We start from the raw sequence: 17,759 nt of genomic DNA, 5'->3' as shown, positions 1-17,759 counted from the left end.
CCTACAGGGCTAGCGTTCCCTTTTCTCGATTATTTACAACAGGAGATGGAGGAGGAACTTGACGTTTCTTTGAACCCATTTGCCTCTAGGGCTTCGACCACGTGAACAGTGGATGTACCGCCCTCCCTCAGCTGACTCAGAATTTAGATGTTGTCAGATTTCCTGAGCCTGTAGTATTTTTGCATGAGTTTCTCTCTTTGCTGACCTATCTCTAGACTTTGAAACCAAACAGTAATTCTGGGGAGTCTGAAAAGTTTGACCATATAAAACTAAATAACCACTAGAATTGAATTTGAAGTATACATTCTGCTGATAGTTTTCAAAACCAGTTGTTAGCAATTATTTTTCAAAACACAAGTAAATAGCTAATGAAAATGTAACTGTGTATGTTGAAAGACACACCTTTTATTCTGAGAGTAATGGGACCAGACGTGGGTTTCAAGAGGTTATAGTGGAATTGAGCTATATTTTGTGAGGACTCTGACAAAAGAGCTAAATGAGAGCCGAGAAGAAAGATTAAAAATCGATAGAGAGACATTCCTTGTGCAGGTTAACAACTAGAAAAGCCAGTCTGCAGGTATCGAGCAGATACAGTGCAGATTTCATTCTAAACCCTGCCTGCATTTTATTAATATTTTAAAGGAAACACAGAATTGAGCTATATGATGTTGAAAGCATTGATTATGTGAAATTACTGCAAAATAAGAATATTTATGACATTAAGTTATAGAATTAGGATATTATTATCAAAAATATTTCTAAAAAACATCAAAACATCTACTGCTAGATTTTCCATAAACCTGCTGCATGTATAACTTTAGTAGTTAGTGCCACGGTCATTGCTGTGTGGTTCTACTGTCCTCATAGCCCATCTTTTATAGGTGTTTCCTACACGACCTTAGAGGTGCCTGTTACTACCTATTCCTCCGAAGCCTCACCTGGAAAATCAGGCCCATTTTAGGAAAATTTCAAGGGGCTCCTTCAAGCAGGTTTGTCCACAGTAGATACTCAGCTCATCAAGTTCACTAGAGCTGGCCCCTCCCGCTCTTTGAAGAATGTTTCATGAATGGTACAAGGTTTAACCTGACCAAGCACCCTTACAAGGCTCTGAAGCCCAGCGTCCTGGAGGCTTAGAAGGTTAGTGGTAAGTGTCCTTTCCTCACCCACCCCCAAAGGTTAACCACTTTTTTGAGGCTTTTATTTTGAATTTCGTGATTTAACATTTTATTTCTATGAAATGAACCCTAGAATCTCTTGGTTGTCAGTTTATTCAATATGACGTTCATTATGAATTTAAGACATTGAACTCAAGGCGTATTTTAAAACTTTGTTATATTAATGAATATATATATATATATTATATTAATGAAAACCATCTAGAACTATCTTTTGCATTTTTCCTAGACATGAAACTCTTCCCAGGCTTAATGTTTATGTTTTTATCTGGTTTTTCAAATTCCTCAGTTTTTTTCAAGATTATTTTGATGATCTTTATTCCCTAGAAGAGCATACTTAACTGAGATTCACGGACAAATTTTCAGAACACGAACAGTGTATTTTACAGAAACGTTCTACCAGTGACCACTTATTTGTGATCTTATTATGTATGTACATTTTACCTACTGTCCTCACAGTTTTCCTCAACATTTTATCTACATCACTTTTAGTCAAGGAATGTCATTTTTCATGAAATGGGAAGAAGTTAACATCCAAAGAGGATTCAAGAAAACAATCTTCTTGAAAATTGGTAAAAGCAGCAAGGCTGCTAAAACCCATTGATTCTGAGTATCTTAATTTTATGTTTTGACATGACTTGGGGACCTTAGCTACCATGACGAGTTCCAGCCTGTGTCAGTAGTGATGACAAAGTGCTTCAGTTCCCCACCATCTTCCTAGGAGCTGGGCAGATTATCTTGGTCTCAGAAACCTTTCCATTTGTTGTCACACTGGGTTTTTCAAAATTATATAATTGAAATAATCAGCCTTTTTTTCTTTTCCCATTTCAATGTTTCTAGCCTTCCATTTTGAACTCCTTGAAGGCACATTATCTTATTGGTCTCATCTCTACATAGTGATGATAAATGGATGTGTTGGGTGAGTTAATGAACATGAGTTTAGACACCAAAGTAGGATTTGGGATTTTCATGGTTTAAAAAAAATTAACTAATTAATTAATTTAGGCTGTTCCGGGTCTTCGTTGCGGCATGGGGACTTCCTGGTTGCGGCACGCACACAGGATTTAGTTCCCCGACCAGGGATTGAACCCAGGCCCCCTGCATTGGGAGCACAGACCACTGGACCACCAGGGAAGTCCCTCATATTTTTTTTTTTCCCTCAAAACAGCAATAAAAAGAGTAAATATAAAGTCCCTTAAAAAATTAGAATACAGCAACAGCCTAAGTGTAATTTCATCTTCAGCGGTATCCAGAGTTTGTGTCCAACATGCATTATAAATGTACATTGTTTATGTACCTGAAATGGCTGAGTAGCAGCTCTCCTGGCCACAACATTACCTCACGATGATTTATACACTGTTTTATACCCCCAGGAAATCTAGGCATATAGAGAGTTGACATAGAGTTCTTGTCTGGAAAGAGAGACAGAAGCATAGGAGACACATGTGAACAAATAATTATATTAACAGTTACTTGGGTGTCAAAAGCAATCAGGAAATGTCCATTGAGATGAAAAGGAAATGGCATAAAATTACAAAGAACACAACTGAAAGTTATATATTTTATTCAAAGTCACATAGGCCACCTGGAGGTTTACAAGGCATGAATCACACAGAGGTATTGTGTGGGGCTTGTGAAAATCTGTGGACAATGACCTTCACGATATTCAACTAGAAACAGTCACCCACGTAACAACTGACATAGAAAGACCCTCTTAAATGCATTCCTTATCTGTAGCAATGTCTTTTTTTTTTTTTTATGCTGGGGGTAGGAGTTTATTAATTAATTAATTTATTTTTGCTGTGTTGGGTCTTCGTTTCTGTGTGAAGGCTTTCTCTAGTTGTGGCAAGCAGGGGCCACTCTTCATCGCGGCACGCAGGCCTCTCACTGTCGCGGCCTCTCTTGTTGCAGAGCACAGGCTCCAGACGCGCAGGTTCAGTAATTGTGGCTCACGGGCCTAGTTGCTCCGCGGCATCTGGGATCCTCCCAGACCAGGGCTCAAACCCGTGTCCCCTGCATTAGCAGGCAGATTCTCAACCACTGCACCACCAGGGAAGCCCTGTCGCAATGTCTTTGAAGATCTACTTCTTAAAAAATTTCAGTTTAAAACTGCATGTGACTATGTTATTTTAAATTATACTTTATATTACATATTTTATACTAAGTTAAATTGTGATAACCCCCAAAGCAAAGTTTTCAAAATACGACATTGTCTCACTTCCAGTCTTTCTAAAAATAAGAAGAAAAAAATTAAATTCTCTGTTTACATGTTTTACAAAACAGCAAAAAAGTAAAAATTCTGAGTATCTTTATTTACACGCTGATGCAAAAGAATGATTCTGTGAATGACTTGTATTATTTTTATCCAATTGAAATTATAATTATTTGAAAAACATGCATGATCAATTGCTTGAAAAACAGCACAAACGTGGCGAAAAAGTGCCTTTGGAATGCGGTAGACTGTTTCATAATCTTCTTAATCTCCATCTTCTTAACTTTCCATTTATTTCACGGTTCCATTAGGTGGCACTGTGAGAATATTGACAGGCAGAGCAAATCCATCCCTTTGTAACAAACGCAAATTTTTTTTTTGGTAATTCTGATTTTATTTTATTAACTTTTAAAACCTTGTTATTTAAGGTAGTTCGGTCATTATGCAGCTCGACATGTTTTAACTCCTAGACTCCTGGTCCAAAGCCCAAGAGTCCTGGAAACACTGCGGGGCGGGCCCTGAAAGTCTCAGACGATGGGGCTCTGATCTGGAGAAGCTGGTCCAGGAGGGGCCCAGGAAGAAGGGGGCCCACTGTCCTGCGGTGGAAACAGCTTCGGTGAGTCCTGGGGGCAGCCAAGTGCTCTGGGACTCCTCGCAGGGAGCTGGGCAGCAGCTGTCGCCAGTTGAGACGGGACAACTCAGGGCAGCGTGGACAGTGTCTCTGCAGAAGGACCAGCTACGGACAAGCCCTGAGCCTGGGTGTTGTGTAAGAGCATCACGCAGGCTGGGAGACCCCCGTCCCTCCCCACTGTCCAGAGGAAATGAGGGTAACAGCAGCAGGTGGAAGGCGCTGAGGACACTGGGATCACACACATACGAAGAGTAACCATGAGTAATTAACTTGATTGTGGTCGTCATGTCATATGAACACGTGCGCTAAATCTCACCTGTTGGGCCCGTTACAAACAAACCAACATCATGATGTGCAACGTAAGTATACACAATTCCTGCCAACCTTTCCTCAACAAAGCTGGAAAAAATTTTAAAGATAATGGAGTATCTCCTTGGGTTTGTTATCCTTTGGAATATTGGTAAGACATGGTTAATATAGTCTATTACATGTGATTTTAGGTGCAGAAAAATATGTCATTGTGCCTAAAGGTGTAAATTTATAAAAATAGCCAAACTGGAGATAGGAACTTGGCTTTCAGATCATTATAAATATTGCCTACAAAAACTTCACATGGCTGAAATGTATCTTTAATACTGGTTCCCATTTTTTGCATGTAATGATTTGATTAGATGTCTCTTTGGCATTTATTTAAATAATCTGTCCTTTGGTTAAACATATGTTTTATAATGAGAAACATTAAAATAGTATATTATAGTGTTTTGGTCTGGAAAAAAAACATAAAAGGAATACAGCTGAAGTTTGTAGTGCCTAGAAGTACTGAGCAAAATCTCACATTCCTCCTAAAAATAGTCCCTCGAAAGCCCAGGGACTGTACACACGGCATCTGGGTGCGCTCGGGAGAGCCTCTGGTCTCCTGGGACCACGGAACCACAAGGGTGCTTGGAAAGGCCACCCAGGTCGCCTCGTATGTTCGCTCCTTTCAGGGCCTCTCTGACATGAGGTAGGGTTCCCCAAATCTCTATGAACACACAATGAGGCCATAGGAACAAGTCAGAAGGGGTTAAATCAATGATCCCCACTTGGATCCAGAGTCGTGCTGGGGACTGTGGTGACTTTCTCCACCGGTGTAGAATGAGCGAATCCGGGCGTCTCTCTGGGGGACAGGTTTCATCACACACCTGTAATACGTGGTGGGCGCTGCACTGTAACCTCTGCAGCCACCAGGCAGAGAGGGTCCCTCATTTTCCTCATGGTCTCGGAGTTGGGCCACAGGGTCCTGCACACACAGTGAAAATGATGTGCAGCTCTACCAGCTGTTCACTTTCCTACAGACCTGTTCACTCTTCCACGGATCTGTTCACTCATGAATCTACTACATATATATTTTTGGCATATGGAGTGCATATGGACGTCCTGGAAGCTCATGGAATTTTTATTCTGGTTCATGTAGCAGCTAAAAGAACACAAAAATGCAGAACCTGGCAGCCAGCCGCAGACACATTGACTCAGAACCTGCATTTCTGTAAGATTTCCAGGCCGTCCTCACACACATCACAGTTTGAGAAGGGCCTAGTACACTGCAGCCTGCAGACGGTTAGTGCAAAAGGAAGGGTAGCATGTCACTTTCAAAGTTGCAGTTTACTATGTTCATCTCTTATTGCGAATAAAAAACCAAGGGACCACTGAAGGCAGTTGTTGCAGGGAGAAGTCGTACCGTTTATAACTGATCAGAAATAATAAGACCGTCGTTACCAACCACGTGGAACCTGACTCACGTTTGCCCGCGACCCACCAGCCTCCTTTGATTGCTGCTGGCCGCTGGCCTTTATCCACTTGCTGCCCCTTAACTATCTGATCAGAAGGTGGATAAGATGGAGGAAGGAGATGAGAAGCATTGGATTGATCCATCTTGTGATTTCCTTGGAAGCTTGGAAACTGCTTGACGGGGAGAATGCAGGCATTAGTGGGTAGAGTGTGCGGGGATTAATCTGAGTCTTGTCCCTTTAGTGTTGCTACTTGGTTCCACAGCGAGAGAGAAGCCGGGCAGTTTCCGGTTGTGAGGAAAGTACCCTAACCTCATCCTTAATAGCTGGAATCGTTAACTGTCTTGTTCTTTATTTGTCTCTTCTCCAATGAATCAGACAAACACATTTGCGGCGAATGCTACTATAGAATTAGCTTTCGACTGAGCTCTCAGAATCAGCCATTGCCCCCCCCAACAGTAATATTTCTGAAAGTCTCAAAAACCTCTTTATTCAGAGTTTAAGTGGGGGCTTTGTCACGGATTCTTTGGTTCCTCTACCCACTCCCATTACTATTAGAGTGCTTAAAAGATAGAAAGGACGCTCAAAACTGATGCAGGAGAAGACCTTACAGGTTACATGTTCGAGTTGGGAGGGGAAAGGCGAGTAGGGTTGCGATGTTGGCTGTCTAAGCCACCATGGCCCAGGGGCAGGTAGACTTCTCATTCTGTTGACACAAGGTCAATGGAAATCAGCTTCACTGCCCACCAAGTCCACACCTCGGGGTTGGGTGGCCTCTTGGTCGCTGTTTTTTAATTGCACTTTCTTGGATCCCCATTTTGCTCTCCGTCCGCATCCCCTTCAGCAGCCTTCCCTGTGGCGTCAGACAAAGGAGCATGATTGATTTTACTGGAAACTCATCCAGGAGATGGTCAAGCTGCCTTTTCCCAGCAGGTTCATGAAAGGATCATGAAAGACAAGTGATGATGGCGATCGCTAAGATGAATTCAAATAAGTCAAATTGGGAAGGAGAATCCCATAGCAGGGATTGGAGTTCACTCATTCAGACTTAAGTCTCATATATGCTTTCCCTCTGATCCTACAATCTAGAATCAAACAAACAACCCTCCTCCCCCCAAAAAAACAAAACCTATCTCTATGGCAGAATAACAGAAAGGATGACCCAAATTTAAGGTATACTGTTTGCCTCTTTCTGTAAAACTTGGGTCCAGGAAAAACACATACATTGGACATGGGACTTCTGAAAGCAGGATATTTCTCTCTGTCATCTTGTCACCCATGTCTTTTCCTAGCCTACATCATCTAAATTCCTGGCAACTTGCTCTCAGCCTCCGACAATATTGAGAACACTGCTCTGTGTGCAAAGTCATACATCTTTAACACAAAGAAAATGAACAGTCTTTTGTCATGCCTTCCAGGATCCCAAAAGGGCCCATTATTTTGCCTGGTTTGATGCCATTATCAGCAGCACAAAGTAGAAGCAAACTTCTAATAAAATTCAGCTATTTTAGACGCTGTATGATTCTACATTTTCACACCTCTTCTGGTTAGCTACCTCTTACGGCAAGTTCATCTACCGGCCCTTTGTTCACCCAGCGATGAAGAATGTCTTGGTCCCTGCGATCAGAACAGGAATTATCAGGTACACAGATCTTTCCATCACCAAGGCCCTTTACAGTCACCATTGAGCTAATTCACACAACACCCCTGGGAGAGGCCCACCTGGGTCTTCTTGATGATATTATGGGGGTTTGACCACTACGTGCTGAACTCTGACTCTGCAGTGAGGACTTCTCTGATGCTTCAGTTTAAATCTGGTATAATTTTCATTCATCCTAGTGGATGCTACAATGAGTATATCTTTCTAAATTAAACAAAACGAAGAAATCCAAATTTCTAAATATTTAAGTGTATCTCTGTGCCACCATAACCACACGAATTCATCTTTTTCTTCTTCATGAGAAATAAGTTTATCCAACATATCTCCTGTTACAGATTCCACCAACATTTCTTGAGGGCCTGGTAGGAACCAAACCTGTGTAGGCCAATGGTTATACAACAAAATTTCCATACAACAGTTAAGTAAAAGGCGCAGTGGGAATTTCGAGGTATACTTAGTGGTTCATCACATTTTCATTACCTCATTATTCTGAAAACATTTTTTATAGAGCATCACAGGACACTGAGAACACTATGCTTTGAAGAAGAACTAAGAGCTGTGTTATGAACCTGAGATACGCAATAGGGTATAGGGAGTGAACTCATGAAACTAGATGGATTTTAATTTTCTTTCCAACCCTAACAGTTGTTCTCTGGTACAATGACCAGCTCAGTAAGTTGGACCACTAGATAGTTTTCACTCTCCTAAAAATAACTCTGTGTGTATATGAGTGTAAGTGAATCAATAACAATTCTTTTTGTGTATAGTGCATATAACGGGGGAGCACAGGCACAGTCTTAAAGGTACCCAGGATCTTTTGATCTTTATAAGCAACCGTGTCCATCAGCTGGCAATTCTGGGAATTGAATCGGGAAGGTATTTCATGGACACGTAGATTGTTGGACCTAAAAATGGTCTGTTCTTGGATCCATTGGGTTGGTTTATTCCAGCTTGCTTACTGAGCAAGGGGGTGACTCCAGTGCAAAAGGGATCGATAACATATTTAAAATCAGTGGTAGAAACAGAAGCGAAACCCACATCTCTGGGGTGTTTTTCCTCTTTCACCTGGATCTTAACCCACATGTATTGCGTGCACAGCTTCTTAAAGGAAGAAGCCCAGAATTAAGAATTAGGCAAACTTGGTTTGAACTCTGGTTTCTCCAACTGTAAGATGAAGTTGAAAACAGAATCTAGTGACTGTGTTTTGGCTGATTTTTCAAAAGCTGGGTTTAATGCATTAATTATGAGACAGTCTAAGCAGGATTTGCTAAGATATCTTGAAATTGCTTTTGTGTTCCTGTCACAGACATTGAGGGGAAGGGAGACATTGGGGATTGAAGGGCTAAAAGTAGCCCTGGCTGTCATTCTTCAGTGAGGAAGCTCTGTCACCTTTATCAGATGGAGGGGACTTAGGAGAACGTCTCAGGACCATACCCTTCTGACATCTGGGGACAGCTTCAGATTCATGGCTTGAGATGTTTTGGTCCTAGCTGACTAGGTCCTGAGGCAGAGCGAAGAGAGACAGCTGGAGAGGGAGGGAGCTGCACTCCACTCACCTTTAACAGAGGGACGGGGTGCCCACCAGCCTCCCAACGGTCGGGCGCACCATCTTGAAATATCCTCCCCCAGAGCTTCCTACGGGGGGAAGGGGGTGTCAGAGAAAAAGACTGCAGGCATATCATTGTGTACAGCAGGTGAGAATGCAAAACTGACCAGGCGATCCACAAAACTGTGACCACAGGCACTCCTTTTGATGGTCCTTCTCGGGGGGCTTTGCAAAGAATCCATCAAGCACCCCACAGGAGACGACCCCAAAGCCACCCTGCAAACATGCAGCGTGAACAGGACTTTTCTTCCCGCCTGATGCTCTTTTTCCCCTGACGTGCCTTTCTCTCTGAGTAAGTTGGGGACATAGAACTAGAACATGTTGGAAAGATCTAAAGTTGGGCTGATTCAAGTGATGTCAGAAGTTTCCAATTGGATGCAAGATTGGAATTTTTATATTAATTTGAACTGGACATTTTACTACTTGAGGGTAAAATGAAAAAGTATGGATTCTCCTCAAGATTCTCTCCAAAGGTTGAGGGAAGAAGAAATCTATACAGTAAACCTATAGGTGAAAGTACGGAGGAAGAATAAAGTTAAGTTCTCTTTTCACCTTCCTGAGTTCAGCTGATTTAACAGACTAGCTGATTATTAATTATGCAAACGTTAGCAAGTTATTAAAGATTTACTACAATTTCTCCATTTTATCTTCTTTCATGTTTGTGTGAGGATACACTGAATGCTTGCTACACAGTAAGCAATAAAATACAAAAGAATAAAATGAAGGCCTCCAGTTCTTCTTAACCACTTTACCTTCTATATAAATGTGGGACCAGGAGAAATAGAGGATTAAAAAATTAAAATTAAAAAAAATTTTTTGGCTGTGCTGCTTGGTATGTGGGGTCTTAGTTCCCCAACCAGGGATGGAACCCGTGCCCCCTGCAGTGGAAGTGTGGAGTCTTAATCACTGGACCGCCAGGGAAGTCCCAAGGACAATTTAAAAAATAAATTTGTTGGTAAATGGCTTCAATGAGTATCAACTGTAAAAACAGTAATAATAATTTCCTATGCTATTTAAAATATATGTAGAATAAAAATGCATGAGTACAGAAATGCAGAGAGGAAGGTAAAGGGAGTGAAGGTGCTCGAAGTTTCCAGGTTTTTGTGCAACAGCGAGTGCACTTTGCGTTGGGCTGTAATGAGTGAGGGGTGCCTATTGCAGTTTCTAGGGAAACAACGAAAGAGTAGTGAAAGGACTCATTACTATCAAGTTAGTCAAGAAGAAACCAATTAAAGTTTATTATATTATTAAAGGTAGATTAAGACTTTTTTTCCAGAAAAAATATCGGTACTAATAAGCTCTTCTGGCAGCCCTTCTTTTATTTATTTTATTTTATTTGCGGTACGTGGGCCTCTCACTGCTGTGGCCCCTCCTTCTGCAGAGCACAGGCTCCGGACGCGCAGGCTCAGCGGCCATGGCCCACGGACCCAGCCACTCCGTGGCACGTGCGATCCTCGCGGACCGGGGCATGAACCCGCATCCCCTGCATCGGCAGGCGGACTCTCAACCACTGCGCCACCAGGGAAGTCCCAGCCCTTCTTTTAAAAATCACTTTCTATAGAAGCGCTACTGTTCATTTATGAAACTATGGCTACTGACTTTAAATAGGATTCAGTTTATGTTCAGATATTTCTTAATGTAGTCTTTATGTATTATTAAAATAACTTAAAGCAGAATATCAATTATTTATTGATGCTATTATTTAAGTAATAATCGATATAATACTTTTAGAAAGCATTCATTCTTTTTTTGACAAAAGTTGATGATTTTTCCATGATTATATCCCTTTACATTTAAATTACCTACTAATACATTTTTCCAGATGAATTCTGCTACCAAAGTGTAGACGGGTTGAGAAAAATGTTCCCTTTTGCAGTACTGAGGAAGAACACTGTCATTTTAAAAACTAGTTGCATGGAAATAAATACAATATTTGAATGCTTGTATCCGTGAACACAGATTATTGAACAATGTATGTATTTGCTAATTGCACCATATAATTGCATCACAGTCATGGAATTGTAGCAAAATAATTTTCCTTCACTGAACCAGGGGTAAAATCCCAAGGGAAAAAAGCTCTTTTACTTGGTATTTGGTACCACAATTGTATAATGTTCTGTTTTTTCCTGAATTTCTCCAATACAAAATCTGAATTATTTGCAGCAAAGTTTTATCTCTTCTATGAATACACTTGCTCTGCAAAGCCAGCTGCCTCTGCATATCCAACTCAGGCAGATGTCTGGAGCCTTCTGTGAGCGTCATGCCAGAGTGTTCCATTACGTATTCCTTGGGAGAGGAGGCCAAGGGGAGTGCAACCAGTCTGCCCTTTATCATCCTGTGCTTGATGCCAAAGCCCAACGAAGCTTGGCCTGAGCTCTGTAGTAGAGTTACAGTGTGGTGAAGGAAATTCTAAACTTCGTGGGGACTTTCCTATTTATTGCACTTAAAATTAAGCAATAAGGTTTTTTTTTTTTTTTTTTTTTTGCGGTACGCGGGCCTGTCACTGCTGTGGCCTCTTCCGTCGCGGAGCACAGGCTCCGGATGCGCAGGCTCAGTGGCCACGGCTCACGGGCCCAACCGCTCCGCAGCATGTGGGATCTTCCCAGACCGGGGCACGAACCCGTGTCCCCTGCATCGGCAGGCGGACTCTCAACCACTGCGCCACCAGGGAAGCCCAGCAACAAGGTGTTGCTAGGGTGTAACCGGGCCTTTGCTTGACTTCCTTCACAATATCAGCTGATGCTTACGGGGCATTCAGTGGGTCCCAGGCACTGTTCAAAGTGCTTAACACCCGTTAACTCAATTCTCGCTAGCACCCCAGGAGTAGTTATAGTATCTTAGATTCACAGATGAAGAAACTGAGGTGTGGAGAGCTTGAGGAACTTGCCCCAGGATCACACAGCCAGGAGAAGACGGTGTCAGGATTCCAGCCCTCACCGTCTGCTCCAGAGTATCTGCCCTTAACCCTGTCTACACTGTGTGTCCGGGACAGTTGCAATGAGATTCACAATATCTGGTCCTCCTCTGTCTCAGGAAGTCCTACTTCCCGGACTGCAGGCATGGTCAGTGAAATGTGGGCGGGAACAAGGCACCTCACATCGCAGCTAGCGTGGCTAAAGCATCTGGCGGCGTTTCCCCACTCTCTGTACCTCTCTCCCCTTTTCCCAGGAGTTGTTACCAGATGTGGAGCTGTGTCGGTGTCCTGAGACGGTGGCGCTTCCGTTAGTCTGAGTGACAGTGGTGGTGGAGGTGCTCATAGGAGCTCAGCAACAGGACTTTCAACCGAATTATAAGAGGCCTGAAGCAGCTCTGGTTTCAAGTAATTAAAGAACCCATCACACAGTGAGGAAAATTTTTTGGTTCTTTTACGCATGAGAAAAATGTAGACTTTCCTTGCAAGTAAAAACTGCATGCTTAGAATAACTTATATTTTTTACATTTAAATGTTCAATATGAAATTTTATGCTCATGAAATTGAAAAGAAAGCAACTTTTTAATTGTAAGATTATATAAATATATGTTGCAAAATGGCTGTCTTTTTGCTGAAATATCATGTTTGAGGTATTTTTTGTACCTTTGGTTAAATGATTTATCTTTTCAGAACAGAATACTGGTGAGATACATTGAAGGCAAAAACCTTGGCAACTACAAATGTTCTTCCCTTATTTTTTCTTTCTTTTTAAAGTCTTTACTTATTTTCTAAATGAAAAATTATACATCAATTTTTTAAAATGTGTTTTTGAGGGAGTAGCAATTACTAGTAAATTAGTGAAAAGCATGACTTTATATGGCACTGAATCACACTCCAGACAGATTTCCCAAAAGATCATAAATAATATGAACTGTTGAAGTAAAATTGAAACCTCAGATGATAAATAACAATTTATTTTAATAGAATGAACTAGAAATATCAAGTCTATAGCATTCCCTTCAAATGTAAGGCAAATGGATACTTTCCTTTTAGGGCTAATAGCAATAATCCTTTTCTCACCATGAAACAACAAACCTATAAAATATAACTGAAAAAGCAATCTACTAAAATGTGCAAATGAAGATACATAAATTAAAAAAAATCAAATATATAATTTCAAAGGATCTAAATCCTATTCGTTCCTCAATATGGTTAAGTAAGGAGTTTCTTATGTATTTCACTGATAGGCAATATAAAAGCAAGTCAGAATCTAATTCCCTCACACTGGACAAGGAACCATAAAATAAGCTGCTTTGTAATAAGGGCATAATTCTTTCCTCTGTGCATACGATGTCAATCAACATTTTGGATGTGAATTTCCAAAGGGGCTTACCATCTCATTGTTTATCCTTCCCATCTTGCTCCAGGATCTTTGAAGTTGTTGGAGGATTTCTCTATGTATTTTTTGGAGTTTGGCAAGAAAAGAAAGCAAGCTATTTTCTACGCTTAGGGATCTGAGATACAAACAAATTATGTGATTTGACTGTGCAGAAAGTGAGCTTCAAAATCTCTGCTAGAAGCTGGGTTGTTTGCAGGGATTCAAAGCCAGAAATGTTTCCTTGAAACCAGATCCCATCCCATTCTTTTCTTACCTAGGTATGTGTTTATCCTTCTATTTTCCTTTCTTTTTATCTCTGAGGGAGAGGATAATTTAATAGTAAGTTTATCTACTTTAATGTAGACACATGAATCCAATTAAAATAAGAACTCTACCTTGCTACAAAATGATTTAGAGCACATTTCACTTAACAAGTGCTGGATTTGAAGACACGGAAGACTTCATTTGACTTAAAGGTCCATGTGGTCATGACAAATAAATTCTGCATCTTCCAAAGGAAGGGAAAACCCAACAAAAAAATCGCCTCATGTGAGAGCAGACACAGAACTCCTTTTAGAGGTGTGATGGCTAATTTTCTGTGTCAGTTTGGCTGGGCCATGGGGTCCAGCGGTTTGTTCAAACACTAGTCCAGATATCATTGTGAAGGTATGTTTTAAAATAAGGTAACATTTACATCAGTAGACTTTGAGTAGAGCAGCTTAGCCTCCATAATACAGGTGGGCCTTGTCTAATCAGATTAGCCTCCATGATATGGGTGGGCCTTGTCTAAGCAGATTAGCCTCCATGATATGGGTGGGCCTTGTCTAAGCAGATTAGCCTCCATGATATGGGTAAGCCTCAGCTACTGGGCCTTAAGAGCAAGGACTGAGATTTCCCGAGGAAGGGATTCTGCCTCCAGACCATGAAATAGAAACCTTGCCTGAGTTTCCAGTCTGCAACCCTGCAAAGTTCAGACCCAAGAGGACAACATCAATTCTTGCCTAGATTTCCAGACCCCCACAGGCCTCACAGACACACCAGGCCCCACAGTCACATGAGCCAATTTCTTAAACCCTATCCCTTAGGTGCCCTCTCTCTGAAATATCCATAATGTTTTCTCCAACCAGCTTTGGTTTGGTACAATTACATTGAACACGGAAGGTAAGATACGCACAGTTATGTAAATTGTATTCATAATACTGATTTGTTGGATTTAAAATTTAAGTGTGTAAACTTTTATGGAAATGTAATTACTTACAAAGCTATAAAGAGCATAGATAAATGGAGTTATAATCTAAAAACAATGAAAATATATATTATGTCAATTTTTTACCAATTCCCTAAAATTGTGATAGTACTCTATATGTTCTACCAAAGGATAAAATTGAACATTTCTTAGTTTTGTTTTATTGTCTGAGATAATCTCCAGCAAAGTAGTAATTTTTTAACATGAAGGGGAAAGACTACAATCAAGAGGAAAAAAATGGTAGGAAACAGAAAAAAATGCAAGAAACAAAATTAAAAATCATCATCACATTCTCAATACATAAGGGGCGTGTGTGTGTGTGTGTGTGTGTGTGTGTGTGTGTGTGTGTGTGTGTGTGTTCTGCTTCTCTCGGGGGAATCCTAACTAAGAACTAAGACTGCACATCAGGCAACCCTTCTGTTCCCTCTTTCTCTCTGTCTTGGTGAATGCTGAGCGCTGACTTGATCGTGCATCCCTGGGGGCAGCGTCTATTCTTTTGCTCCTCCAAGGCCTTCCAGGTCGGTGTTGGCTCAGCAGCACCACCCTCTCTGGCTCCCGGGCTCTGTCTCCAGCGTCCTCTGGGCAGCGGAATTCCACACAATGGACTAAGCACGTGATGTGACCTCATGACCTAAGGGAGCAGGCGGCTGCCCTCGCGTGCTGTTGGGGGAATGAGGCCATGGGTGTTGAACATCGCTAATTAAGCCAAACAGCCTTAGTTTTCGTACGTCAGTATTGTTCTCGTAAAGCAAGGTGGCAACGACATGTATTTTGCCATCAGATCATTGCTTCATGAGGACACCCTCATAAACTGCAGAACTGTAAAATTATTGCTCTTCTGATGGTAAAGATGCTTCTCTCAGCTGCTCATGTCATTTCCTCTTGAGCTCCGTTAAGCCTTAAGTGTTTAAGAATTTTGATACATCATCTCCAGAACGCTGTCCTGATGACTTTGGGAGTCTGTCTATTGGCTTAGCCTAGAAATGCAACCCAAAAATCAATCTAACTTCTGACTTTGGTAACTATCTATATAATTGCATAAGACTTTTGTTTTACCCTGTGTTACCTACAATATGTCACTTTTCACACGAGTTACTAAAAAAAAAAGATATGGTAGAAAAAATTGACATATTGCCATTAATAATTGAACATCTAAGAACAGAAAAAGTAGAAAATAAAGGACGGCATTGTGTGCGTATGTGGGGGGGGGTGCGTGTGTGTGTGTCTTGGTGTGTGTGGTGTGCTTACCACCCAAATTTGGTATCATGCCATTTCTTAATCTAAATTTGACATTTCAGGATATTCCAATTAAATTACACATTTAATCATCTGTCTTCCCAAAATGCCAAAAAATAAAATAATAGTATTAAGGATGACAACAGCAACTAGGTAGGGAGAACAGTGGAGCAAAGAAGCGCCTATGTTCCCGAAAGATTGGAAATGGATGGAGGAGTGTTAGCTGGCCTAGCTGGCCTGCAGAAGCGGTTGAAAGTGACTGAAAGGGAGTGAGGACCCAATCCCTCCCCCACCTCTTGCTGCCAGGTGGCTCCGTCCCTGATGTCCCATTTCATGTGCAGCACATGCAAGAGATGGTGGGTTCCTCTTCTTAAGAAATGAAAACAGACAGGCTCTCCAGGCCAGGCCAGTGGAGGGAGGAGGGGGGTCAAGAGATGGAGACCAGGCGGACTGGTTCAACATCTGTGAACTTGCAATGGGAATCACCCTCGTGCAGCCCTTCCACCAGAAAATCTCCAGTGAGATACAGTCACCCAGGAAAGTACTGAAAGATTCTTCTGTGGAGAAAGTGGATGCAGATAGAGAAAAAATCCTATAATACTGATACAGAGATTCCCTAACAAAAATCCAGTTTACCTGAAAAGTGAGGTTCCCCCAGTCAAAAGACTTATCGGCACCCACAAAGCTTTTAATGACATGGTTAATGAAAGTCTCATTCTTAAGTATAAACCGAGCACTAAGGGTTACCAGACACTTATGACACAAAAGAGTACACTAAGTAAAAGAAACACAAAACAACTAAAACTGGAACTCCAAGGAAACAGGACGACACCAAGAACTAGAATTAACATTGTCAGAGAAATAAGGGAAAGTATTGCACCCATGAGACAAGAATCAACGGCATAAAGTGAACAGTTGGGGAACCCATGGGAACTCTTGGGAATGAATCATACGGCAGCTATAATAGAAACGTCATCAGAGGCCCTGGAAGGCGATGCTGAGGACAACCTCCATGAGTTGAATGGAAGAGTAAAGAAAAGATACAGGGTATTTTTGAAATCCTACTGGAATTGCAAACAAAATAGGGTAGAGGTAAAAATAAGATTTTAAATTTATGTATTTATTTTATATTTTGGCTGTGTTGGGTCTTTGTTGCTGCGCGCGGGCTTTCTCTAGTTGTGGAGAGTGGGGGTTGCTCTTCGATGCAGTGCGCAGGCTTCTCATTGCGGTGGCTTCTCTTATTGCGGAGCATGGGCTCTAGGTACGCGGGCTTCAGTAGTTGTGGCTTGCGGTCTCAGTAGTTGTGGCTCGTGGGTTCTAGAGTGCAGGCTCAGTAGCTGTGGTGCACGGGCTTAGTTGCTCTGCAGCATGTGGGATCTTCCTGGACCAGGAATCAAACCCGTGTCTCCTGTATTGGCAGGCGGATTCTTAACCCCTGTGCCACCACGGAAGTCCCTGTAGTGCCCTCTTACCACTACTGTAAAAACACACTTATAAGATGCTTTAAAGCAACTGTTTCCCCAAGCTTTATTAGTGAGCTAACAAAATGAGAAAAATGGGTCTAGATATTCCTAACATTTCTATGGAAAAAGTTACACCATTCTCATTCAAGGTTAATGATGAGGCTCTGGGTCATTTAACAAGTGCTAAATTGGCCTGTGATGTTTTGATTTGTCAATAAATAATGACTAGACAGATGGACTGTAAGCCAAAAATTATGTATGAGCCACCTCGGTGATCAATCTCACGAACGTTCATATAAATGACTCACCGTATTATTCAGTCAAGGAGAGATTTGATCACTTATGCAACGGCAGCATAAAAGGACTAAAATAAGGTAGAATTAAGTATGAGGGAGAGAGAAATTGAATACAGTTTGAAAAGGTGCTTCGTTCACCAATAACTACAGTGACAGTATGATATGGTTCCCGTGGAATA

The sequence above is a fragment of the Leucopleurus acutus genome (genome assembly GCF_964270905.1).
Source record: "Leucopleurus acutus genome assembly, chromosome: 21".
Lineage (NCBI taxonomy): Eukaryota > Metazoa > Chordata > Mammalia > Artiodactyla > Delphinidae > Leucopleurus > Leucopleurus acutus.
The sequence above is the reverse complement of the archived record's forward strand: the minus strand, read 5'-3'. Positions refer to the sequence as shown.